Raw genomic sequence first — 12,483 nt, forward strand, 5'->3', positions numbered from 1 at the left:
CTGGTATCTAATCTGTCATAAGATAATCTTCCTCAAACTGCTTTCTTTGCTTCTCGTCCTGGGTGGTGAAACTCTGCTGGGTATCTATAGACGACTGAATCAAATGTGAACTCTTTACCTGTTAGACATGGTAATACTTAGTTAAAAAACTCCTCAAGGAGTATAAAAAGGTACAGGAAGAGTATAGGAAGTATAAGAAGGTAAAAGTAAACTTGCCATGCTCCAAGATCTTATTCTTCAGTCCCACTCTCACAATGCCCACTGCTACCCACTATTGGGCCTCCTTCAGAAGGTGTTTTAAAACAATTTTTTTATTTATCATCTTTAAATTTTATTTTATTGTTTAGGGGAGAGGGGCAGAGGGGGAGAGAGAGAGAAAAATCTTAAACAGGTTCCACACCCAGCACGGAGCGTGAGGCTGGGCTTGATCTCCCAACCCTGAGAGCATGACCTGAGCCAAAATCAAGAGTTGGACACACAACTGCCTGAGCCACCCAGGCACCCCTAAAATTTTTTTTAATGACAAACAAATATAAATAGACATCCTTCATCCTTTATTTTTTATTTATTTATGGTTTTTTTTTTTAAGATTTTATTTATTTGAGAGAGAGAGAATGAGAGACAGCATGAGAGAGAGGAGGGTCAGAGGGAGAAGCAGATTCCTTGCTGAGCAGGGAACCCGATGTGGGACTCGATCCCGGGACTCCAGGATCATGACCTGAGCCGAAGGCAGTCGCTTAACCAACTGAGCCACCCAGGCGCCCTATTTATTTATGTTTTTAAAGATTTTATTTACTCATTTGCCAGAGAGAGCACAAGCAGGGGGTAGCAGCAGGCAGAGGGAGAAGCAGGCTCCCCACCAAGTGGGGACCCCGATGTGGGGCTTGATCCCAGGACCCTGGAATCATGACCTAAACTGAAGGCAGACGCCCAACCAACTGAGCCACCCAGGCGTCCCATCCTTCATCCTTTAAAACCACAAATGAGTTCATACAATATACACTGCACTGGAACTACCTTTTTTAGTTAACTTATCTTGATCCCTTTCCATATTAAACACACATCTAGCTCACTCTTTATATTGGCTGCTTGGAATCTCCTTGCTAGACAATCTACTGGGATTGTTGGGCTCTTGGGTTATTTCCAGTATGTGAACTGCTGAGAGTGTCTCTGTAAGATGAGAGAATGCATATTTCCACCTGAGCCTTTAATTATACTGTTCTCCCAGATCCTCCTTACCTTCCTCAGAAAAGCTCTCCTATCCTCTTCCAAACTTGCGCTCAAGATAGCCTCAATACCTAGAATTTAGCACTCAATTTGGGAGTTCTGTGCCCACCAGGAGACCATAAACTCCTTAAGGGCAAGGATCATATCTTATACATCTTTATATCCAACCAATATGAAGAGCTAGCTCTTGATTGGAGGAGGCTGATAGGAGTGTTAGGACTAGGAGTACCTGCCCTGGGATAGGAGACAATCTAATTAATCAGTGGCAAATGAGATATGACTATAAACACCTTCTTTTCTGTATTTCTCCTATAGTACTCATTATTCAGTCCTTCTTTGACTCAGCTTCTTGTCACCCCACTTTTATATTTTTTTAAAGGCTTTTTATTTTTATTTTTAAGTAATCTCTACTCCCAACATGGAGCTTGAACTTACAACGCTGAGATCTAGAGTTGCATGCTCTACTGACTGAACCACCCAGGTGCCCCACCCCCTTTTTATTCTTAAGAAGTTTCTTCCAGGGGCGCCTGGGTGGCTCAGTCATTAAGCGTCTGCCTTCCACTCAGGTCATGATCCTAGGGTCCTGCTCAGCCGGGAGTCTGCTTCTCCCTCTCCCACTCCCCCTGCTTGTGTTCCCTCTCTTGCTGTGTCTCTCTCTGTCAAATAAATAAAATCTTTTTTTTTTTTAAGATTTTATTTATTTTTTAGAGAGCGAGCGAGAGAGAAACAGCATGAGAGGGGAGAGGGTCAGAGGGAGAAGCAGGCTCCCCGCTGAGCCGGGAGCCCGATGTGGGACTCGATCCCAGGACCCTGGGATCATGACCTGAGCCGAAGGCAGACGCTTAACCGACTGAGCCACCCAGGCGTCCCAAATAAATAAAATCTTTAAAAAAAAAAAAAGAAGTTTCTTCCATCTTTAAATCCTTGGGTTGGAATTATAACGCAAATAGTGGGAAATCAAGGAGGAATGCTCTGCAATCCATATTTGGGATACCTAGAATGTTGGTGTAGAAAGAGGATGTTTCTTTTTTGGATCTCCCAGCAAATTATTAAACGTCTCCCTTACCAGTCTGAGTATAACAGGCACTGGGATGGGGCATTAAGGCGGCAGCTCTGGGACTGAATGTCAGGCCAGGGACTGACACCACCTAGTGGTCAGTTGAAGAAGTGTGACTAAGAAGGGTGTCTTGGAAGGGTCTGGTGGAAGGTGGGAGGAGAACCAAGATTTATTTTTATTTTTTTAAAGACTTATTCATTTTATAGTGAGAGAGAGAGAAAGAGCGAGAGCGCATGAGCGGGGGGGGGAGGGTCAGAGGGAGAGGGAGGGAAGCATGGAGCTGGATCCTGGGCTAGATCCTGAGATGACCCTGAGATGACCCTGAGATCATGATCTGAGCTGAAATCAAGAGTGGGACGCCTAACCGACTGAGCCCAAGAACCAAGATTTATTGAGCGCTTACCATGTGCCAAGCCCATGCAATGGATTTTGCCTGGATTAGCTCACTTCTATCTCATAACCACCTTGTGGCATAGGTTTTATTTCCAGTTTGCTGAAACGGCAATAGAGGCTCAGGGAGATTAAGGAATCTGCTCCAAATCATAGTGCAGATTGGAGCCCAGTTTTCATTCATTTAATCAACATTTATTAGGTACCTTACACGTGCTGGACACATTGCTAGGTGTGTACTAGGGACAAGAGATAGAAACACAGTCTCAGCCTTCAAGAAGCACATGCTTTAGTGGGATTGCTCAACCTGATGATTGACAATCACAACACAGTGCCTAATGCCTATGATAAAGGCAAACACAGAGGGAACCAGAGTAGGATAACTATTCCAGATAAAGGGATCAAAGCAGAGCTGGGCGTATGATGCCAAACTACATGTTGACAGAGAGGAAGAAGATGACGAGCAATGAATGACAGGAGGAAAGTGTGTTTTAGGCTGGCGGATAGGCAAAGGCATAGAGGCATGAGGAAGTGTAAAACAAAAAATGGCAAATATGATAATGCCGAAGTTCCATAATCTTATTGGGGAGGGTAGTGGGTGAAATACCAGGGAACCTAATGACGAAGGGTGATTTGGGCCACACTAAGTAGTTAGAGTTTCTTTTTTCTAGAAGTAGTGGGGAGCCAGGTGAGAAATTGATGAAGTCCTAATGCATCAGCCATACAGTTGAAGAGGAAGAGGATTCCAGACTAAGGAGACGGGATCAAGTATATTAATTGTTTTATCATGTCAGCCTAGAGGATAGTGACAGAGAAAGCTACTACTAGAGACTTCCGCTCACATTAGAACGTTCTCAAAGTTCTCAAATTTTGGCTGCACAATAGAATCACCTGAAGAGCTTCTGAAATCCCAGTGTTAGAAGACTTACATTACTTGACTTCAAGACTTTGAAGGGCGGCGCCTGGGTGGCTCAGTCGTTAAGCGTCTGCCTTCAGCTCAAGTCATGATCCCAGGGTCCTGGGATCGAGCCCCGCATCGGGCTCCCTGCTTCACAGGAAGCCTGCTTCTCCCTCTCCCACTCCCCCTGCTTGTGTTCCCTCTCTCACTGTGTCTCTCTCTGTCAAATAAATAAATCTTAAAAAAAGAAAAAAGACTTGTAAGCTTCAGTAATCAAGACAGTGTGGTACTGGCATGAAGGGTTGACAAACAGATCCATGGGACAGAATAAGAGGGGCCAGAAATAGACTCACACTTAGAGGTCATTTGATTTTGACAAAGGCGTCAAAGCAATCCATTGGGGAAAAGCATGTCTTTCAACAAATGGCACAGGACCTACTGAATATCCATAAGGAAGAAATAAGTGAACCTTGACCCCTACCTCATACATATACAAAAATTAATTCAAAACAGATCAAAGGATTAAGGTGTAACAACTAGATCTGTTACACAAGCCATAAACTTGTAGGTGAAAACAGAATATCTCATGACTTGGAGGTAAAAAAAAAAAATGTCTTAAGTTAAAGAAAGCAATAACCATAAAAGAAACATTAAGATTTAAAACTTTTGTTTATCAAAAAATGCCATTAAGAAAATGAATAAGCAAGCCAAATAGGTAAGGAAAATTTGATCTGACAAAGGACTGTTATCCAGGATATGTAAAAAAAATTTCTACAACACAGTAATAAAAAGACAACCCAATTTTTTTTAAATGGACAAGAGATTTGAATGGATACTTCACAAAAGAACATGTATGAATGGCCGATAAGCCCAGGAAAAGTGTTCAATATCTTTAGTCATCAAGAAAATGCAAATTAAAACCATAATGGCATAATTTGCCACACTCACCAGAATGGTTAAACTTTTAAAAACTCACAATACCAAATGCTAGTGAGAAGTAGAATAACTGGAACTCACACACAGTCTTGGGAGTGTAAAATGTACTATCAGTTTGGAATGATATGTAGCCTTTCTTATAAAACTAAGCATTTACCTATGACCCAACAATTATACTCCTAGTTATTTATTCAAGAGAAAAGAAAAAAGAGATTTAAAAAAGAATGTTCATAACAGTCTTCTACATAATACCTAAAAACTGGCTACAGCCCAGGTGTCTATCATTAAAAAAAAAACAACAACAAAAAACCGTGGTATATCTCTACAATGGAATACTACTTTAATCTTTAATAAAAATGGACAAACTATGGATCCACACAACAACATGGATGAGTCTCTAAATATTCATCGGTGAGTAAAAGAAGCCAAACATAAAAAGCACATCCTGTTTTACTCCATTTATTTGAATTCCGGAACAAACGAATCCACCTTGGGGGAAAAAAAAAGAAAAGAAAAAAAATCAGAACAGTGGCTCCCCCTGGAGGGTGGGGTGAGGATAATGATCTATATCTTGATTAGGGTTTGGATGTCATACAGTGGAGTGGTACGTCAGAGATTTGAACCCAGGTGCCCTGACCCCAGAGGCCATGGTTTTAACCACCATATGACATTGCTTTGCTGCTGGGATGCTTCAGACTTGGGTGTGGATGAGATGACATGAGAAGAGTAGCCTGTGGAGACAGGAGACTGAGAAGGAGCACCCAGAGGGGTGGGAGGAAGACTAGAAGAGAGGGAGCAGGACAACCAATGAGGGGAGAGCTTACTCGAGAATGGCTGACAGTGGGGTGCCTGGGTGGCTCAGTTGGTTAAGCAACTGCCTTCGGCTCAGGTCATGATCCTGGAGTCCCGGGATCGAGTCCCGCATCGGGCTCCCAGCTGAGTGGGGCGTCTGCTTCTCCCTCTGACCCTACCCCCTCTCATGCTCTCTCTATCTCATTCTCTCTCTCAAATAAATAAATAAATAATCTTAAAAAAAAAAGAATGGCTGACAGTGTTGAATACTGCTGAGCGGTCCAGCAAGAGAAAGACAGGGGCGGGCCATTATCCTTGGCACGTAGGTGGGCACGTGTGACACCGGACAGAACAGTTTCATTGGACTCATGGGGGCAGCCACCCACTGGCAGTGTCCTGAGGAGGTGAGGAAGGGAAGACAGTGAATGTGATTAACTTTCCCAAGAAGCTTGGCTACACAGGGGAAGAGAGAGAGAGAGGCAAGACAGGAATTAGAGGGCCAGTTAGAGGGCTGGAATTTCCTTGCAGAGGCTCAATTCTGACCACAGTTGTTGACTCCGTCCAGAGATGCTTGCCCACCCACCAAGGTTGCCACTTGTCCTTCTGTGAGGTGAAGATCTGTTGGCCACAGTAAGCCTCTGACAGCCCCAGGGCTCCATTTGGAACCCCGAGATCAGCTGACCCCACCATTGCTCATATCCTGTCATCCTTGGCAGGCCTCATTGGGCATCCACATTTCTCCACTTACCCCAGTGCTTCCTCTTCCTGACCACCCTTGCACTGCTCCCTGCCCCCCTCCTTGCAGAAAGCCCTAAGCCACCCTTGGCTCAGATTGTCCTTGCCCCTCTTTGCTTGTCTGAAACCAGGCTCTTCCCTGAGGACCCTCTGCCTTTAATGAGCTATCACTTATCCTCCCACAGTGTGGGAGCATGGGCAGTCAGATGTTGGGGCTGTCCATTTCCAAGAGTCAGTATGGCTCCACCCAGGTCTCAGTTAGGGATACATCTAGCAGCAAGTAACACAGAACCCAGTTAAAGTAAATTGAACATGGAGGAGTTCTAGAGTAGATCCAGGGCTGGTCCATTCAAGAGTTTTCTACCTCTTCACACTTCTACTCCATCCTAAGTGCCATCAATGGTCACCACTGTTCCAATCCTCACATGTGGACTTAGCATTGAAGAAGAACAGACTCTTTCCCAAGAACCCCCTAAAGTCCTATTGGCTAGGGGAATGGAAATACTGAGATTGGCTAGAGCAATAAGATTCATCCCCTGAATGCGTGGGAGGGAAACACCTGTACAAAATGCAGACTTTGCCAGCCAGGGAGAAAGGCTTGCTGGAGTAGGCACCATCAAGTTCTTGCCTTGATAGTCCTGTGAATTCCTCTACCTTTTAAGGGCCAGCTATTTCACTTTCCACTGAGAAGATGCGTAGCATAGTGCTTAAGGGCAACAGTGATCACACCGGACTAACTGGGTTCAAATTCCAGCTCTCTCACTTGCCAGGTCTTTGGCTTTGGGCAGGTTACTTAACCTTTCCACATTGCAGTTTCCTCCCCTGTAAGATGAGGGCTATCAGCACTCTCCAGTAGAACTTTCTGTGATGATGGTAATGACTCATGTCTGTGTTAATATAGTAACCATTAGCCATATGTGGCTACTGAGTGTTTGAAATGTGGATAGTTATTTGAGGAATTAAATTTTTAAATTAAAATTAAACAGCCACAGGGGCCCTGGGTAGCTCAGTCGGTTAAGCGATTGACTCTTGGTTTCGGCTCAGGTTGTGATCTCAAGGTCGTGAGATTGAGCCCTGCATCGGGCTCTGTGCTCAGCACTCAGGGCAGAGTCTGCTTGAGTTTCTGTCTCCCTCTCCCTCTGCCCCTCCCCCTCTCTAAAATAAATAAATAAATCTTTTAAAAAAATGAAACAGCCACATGTGGTTCGTGGTTGTCATCTTGGGCACATAGTTCTATCTCATAATATTGTTGTCGGATAAAATGCAGTGTTTGGATTTTCAGGTAGGAATTGAAGTGATACATAAACCCTCACTAAATGTGAATTCTTGTTATTTTTGCTGTCATCCACTGATGTCCTGGTCACTTGCCCACACTCCCTGAAGACTTTGGCATCTCATCTACTGTATTCCTGTCCACCCCAGGTCTTTTGCAAACCCAGATGGCTTCAGCTACTCATGCAGGTAGTCCAGCCAGCACTCTGGCCTCTTGGTCCCTTGCCCTCCTCAACTCCAATGACTCACTGTCATGTTGTCATAACCACTCACTCCCAGAGCCACGACCTACACCACATCCTCCCAGGAAAGCAGGACTGAAATCTAATCCCCTTGTCTCCAACTACAACATTCCAGCCCTCCAACTCTTTTCTCCTTTGCTCTCAGGAAGGCTAGTCTTTAGGTCTGTTGAAACTTCCAGTTCCTTGACTCTATTATTTCCTTGCCCACCAGTTCCTCATGTCTTTACTTCTCTTCCTAACCAGCCTTGATTCCACAGTGCTTCACTTCTGCTCCTCCATGAAATGGTCGCTTCCTCCATTATTATTAACCTTTGGAACTGTTCTCCTGGTTTCAGACTTACACTTTAAATCCATCCTCTACACTGCAGTGAGGGTGATCTCTGCTAAACCGCATCATATTACTCACCTGTCTAAAATTTCTAATGCTTCCGGTTGCCAACTACTACCCACTTCCAGAAGGTACCGTGCTCCCACAGTATCCATACTTTTGCATATGCTAGATCCTCTTCCTGGTTTAACTCTCCCTTTGTTCTTTGCCAGAATAACTCCTATTTTTCCTTCAAGATTTAGTTTAGGCGTCACCTCTTATAGGAAGCCCTCCCTGACCTCCCCTATCTCCTACCTAGTTTAGATGCCTCTCCTATGTGCCCACATAGCACCCTATGATTCACTGGACTACGGCCCTGATTATCCCATAATATCACTGCTTCCTGACTAATCTGACTCCCTCTGTTAGCGGTGAGAAACTGAGAACAGAGACACCCAACCAATTTTTGTTGACAACATATATTCTGGGAGGATTGGTTTTATATGTTTGTTATCAGTTTGATTTTACTTTTTTAAAATGGGGGGCTTTGAACATGTTTATATGCTGAGCGTAAAGAGCTGTAATAATTAGAGAAGGAGAGGTTGGAGATTTGGAGGATTGAGGGGACAATGAATGGAACAGTGCCTGAGGAAGCAGAGGGAGGGGTCCCTCAGGTGGAGAAACAGTCCTCAGGTCAGGGCAGGAACAGAGAGAGGCTCCCTTTCCTCTGAGCCTACAGGAAAGGGGCCGGTGCTGATGAATATATGTGTTGCCTGGGAGAAGGAAACTGGGGGAGTTTCCAATTTATGGGCTCTGTTTCATCTAATCTAAGTGTTCAGTTGGTATCAAGATGGGTGAAAATTTGGGGGAGAATGGCAAAGGCCTGGGAGACCGAGCTGGCTAGGGGCCCACAGCAGTTTCCCATACTTCTTCTGTGACCTTTCCCTCTATCCCTCAATCCTCCATAAATCCCAGGGTACTATCCAGTGCTCCAGAACATGATACCCACTCACCTTGCCTATGAAGTGTACGGAGCTCCTGCCATCAATCCATAATTAAGGGTAGTCCTTATATAAGAGAGTGACTGTAAAATATTTAGCCCAGCACCAGGTACCTAGTAAAGGCTCAGTAAATGGTAGTCCTTGAATTCACTAGCAGGAATGCATGTTGTCTTTTCTAGCTGCATAGCAGAATGTACAGTGTGATGTGAATCCCCGCCCTCTGGGAGCTTCTGTTCTTGTCGAAGAAGGAAACACCCATAAAATAATTAAAAAGCAATGCAAAGTGATACATGATGATTATCAACATCCAAATGGTGCTTTGTTTTGTGATCACAGCCCTCAATAAAAAGTATCTTTTATATCAAGACCTAGAACTCAGATACTTACATAAAAGTGAAACAAAAGTTTCATTAAACAATACTTATCCTTTCTTTATGTGATACATTCTGATATTTTCTATTCTACTTTGTTTCTAAAAAGTGATGGGCAAGGCTCACTGTGATGGATTGAACTGTGTCTCTCAAAAATTCATATTTTCAGGGTGCCTGGCTGGCTCAGTCAGTAGAGCATGTGATTCTTGATCTCAAGGTCATGAGTTCAAGCACCACATTGGGCATAGAACTTACTTTAATTAACGACTTTAAAACAATTTTTTAAAAGATTATTTATTTTTTCAAAAGAAAGAGAGAGCAAAGGGAGGAGCAGAGGGAGAGAGAAAAGCAGACCTCGCATAGAGTGCAGTCAGGACTCTGAGATCATGACCTGAGCCAAAACCAAAAGTCAGACGTTTAACGGACTGAGCTACCCAGGCACCCCTAAATTTTTTTAACTCATATTTTCATATGCTGAATTCATATGTCCCTCAAAATTCATATTCACTTGAGGTTCACCCAGTACATCAGAATGTAACCTCATTTGGGGATAGGGACTTTACAGAGGTAATCAAGTTAAAATGAGGTCACTAAGGGTGGGCCCTAAGCCAATATGACTGGTGTCCTTATGAAAAGGGGAAATTGGGAGACAGGTTCAAATATAGGGAGAACACCATGTGAACCTGAAGATAGCCATCTACAAGCCAAGGAATGATACCTAGAACAGATTTTCCTTCACAGCTCTCTGAAGGGACCAACCCCACTAACACCTTGATCTGGGACTTTCTCTCAGAGAAAGTGAGACAATACATTTCTATTGTTTAAGCCAACTCAGCTTGTGGTGCTTTGTGATGGCAGTCCTAGCAAACTAATACACCCTTCAGACTGATTCTGTGACTCACTGTTGGCTTACAAACTGCCCTTTACAGACCACAAATTTCTTTTTTCCTATGCGTTCTCTCATGTAATCTTTATGACCCTTTGGTGGGATGGCAGGGCCCGGAGGAGGGTGAGGCACGCAAGGCCCTCACTCCAAGGGTCACGCAAGTGGGGGTGTCATTACTGCAAGTCTAGCTGACCCTACGATTGCACCACCTGAAGATGAGTGCCTCCTTAAGTTTTGCTAAACTCATGTCTCCATTTGAGGGGTTGACACACCACCACAAGCTCTTAAGTGGAATCAGACCCAAGTCAGATTTGCCTCTAAATTCTGGGTCCTTAATTAATTAACTAATTAATTAATTAATTCTAGGTTCTTTCCACGACACCACAGTGTCCCCATTGGTGCAACCAGTTAGAGAGGATGGCAATAAATATTGTTTTCCAACCAGTCCTTGCTCCTCACCTTTTTACCCTGCAAAAGGAGCCAAAGTTAGAGACTACATTCAATCCTCCTCTTCTCTTGCCAAAATTTGGGGGAACTTGGACCTTCCGAGACCCTTATGAATTCAACCACTGTCTGTGGATGTCTGTAGGCAGGGTGGGCCCCTGTGTGCATACACTGCAATCCTAGCATTGCTGGTCATACAAACCCTGGACAGATTCCCTCCCTGCCATCCCCACCCCTGCTTGACCGCCTCTCCAGTTCCCTGCCTTCCACACACAGTGAGCACATAAACACACGGACCTCCAATATCTCGTCTTTGTGGCACCGTTATTACCCCCAAACCCGGGGTCCCCTATGTAGGATGGAAGTCCTTCTGCCTTCCTCACGCCTGGCTTATTCTGGCCCATAAAAGAATGCCTAGCATTTACTGTGTGCCAGGCATTGTTCTAAGCTTGTACATAGTTTTATTGTATCTCACTCCCACAATCTTATGAGTTAAGACTTATTTGCTCCATTTTACAGACGACAAACTGAAACGCAAAGAGTAACTTGCTCAGAATTGTGCAGTTAGTAGCGTTGGCAGGACTGGAACCCAAGTGGCCTGTCTCCAGAGTCCCAGTTCTTAGCTGCTACCCTCTGCTGCCTGCCTGGGGCCCCCACGCACACGTGCACCCTTGCAGACACATGCCCATCCACATGGGGCCAGCGGGGGAGGAGCTGGGGGCCGGGAATCAGTTCAAGCACCAGGGGGCAGCAGAGGCCTAGCTTTGGCCCCTCAGCCCAGCCCTGTTGGGAGAGAGAAGAGGGGAGCAGAAACCTCCTCCCATCTCCCACCACCCCCTAGAGACCACCGTTTTTATACACCTTAGGTTTGGGGACGTAGAGGCCTCTCTAGGCCCCTTGGCCTCCTTCAGCTCCTCCACCAACAAAAGCTGCAAAAAACGTCCACTAGTTACGATGATGACTCAGAAGCTGAGCAAGCCTTGTGTTTGTGAGTTTGTGTCTCATTGCGACCGCCTGTGGCTCTGAGGGCTGACACGACTGTGAGCCTGTGCGCACATGCCTAAGCGTGTGCGTGTGTGTGGTCTTATGGCCAGGGAAGTTGTACATGTATGTATTTGTTTCTGGGTGTGTCTCAGTGTTTACCACAGAAACAGGAACTTTGCCAAGGCTGCACAGCAGATTCCTAGTCAAACTCGTACCTTGGGAAACGGCAGGCAGCCACTCCAGGTTGTGTTGGCTTCCACAAGTGTCTAAAGAGTAGTACCCTGGACGGAGGGGGCCGAAACGGTTTTCAGTGCAAGAGACTCCTTCTGGAGTCTTCCAGAATTCTGAGCTCTGGGGTCCCCTCCCCCACTCCCTCCCATCAGTGGTCACGAGACTTCTAAGGCGCGCCCTGCCAAGAAGGGAGGTGGACCTAGGAGTTGCAGAGAGCATGGAGCTCCCTGGCTGCTTTTCAGGGTCCTCCACTGGAGGGAGCCCAGAGCCCAGAGGGATTTGCTTTTCCAGAGGCCCTGGGGTGCCCAGTTCCTCCTGAGCCCAAAGCGCGGACCCCTGCAAAAGTCTGAGTATGGGGGAGGCAGTCTGGAGCCGCAGGTCTCTGCTTGGTATTAGGTGACTTTCTGGAGAAAAGTTGATCACTTTTGAGGGGACAGAGTAAGTGGGGGTCAGGCTCCCCCCAGTCTGGCCCAAGGGTCGGGAGCCCCAGTCCTGCCTTCCTCTACCCCATGCTCCCCCACTCGGCACAGGAGTCACACACGCTCACCCCACTGTCTTCCTCTTCCTCCTCCAGCCCACTTTCTCTTCTCCGTGTCGTCAGAGCTCCAGGGAGGGACCTGGTTAGACGGAGAAGCCGGAAACAGCGGGCTGGGGCAGCCAGTGCTTGCACTGAGGAGGAAGGACCGGAGAGGTTGTGTGTGCGTGTGTGT

At 45.7% G+C, this 12,483-nt stretch overlaps 1 long non-coding RNA gene across 1 annotated transcript; it reads right to left on the reverse strand.

Annotated features, from left to right (window-relative positions):
- Positions 1-4,834: 4,834 nt before the first annotated feature.
- LOC129045786 (uncharacterized) lies at positions 4,835-12,471 on the reverse strand. The gene is made up of 3 exons (XR_008505964.2): positions 12,321-12,471; positions 11,758-11,823; positions 4,835-4,997 (listed from the first exon to the last, which is right to left on the reverse strand). It is a non-coding gene; the product is annotated as an uncharacterized LOC129045786 (long non-coding RNA).
- Positions 12,472-12,483: the final 12 nt, after the last annotated feature.

The sequence above is a fragment of the Mirounga angustirostris genome, unplaced genomic scaffold, assembly GCF_029215605.1.
Source record: "Mirounga angustirostris isolate CCGP_5_RB_7025 unplaced genomic scaffold, mMirAng1.0.hap1 SCAF_5, whole genome shotgun sequence".
Classification (NCBI taxonomy): domain Eukaryota; kingdom Metazoa; phylum Chordata; class Mammalia; order Carnivora; family Phocidae; genus Mirounga; species Mirounga angustirostris.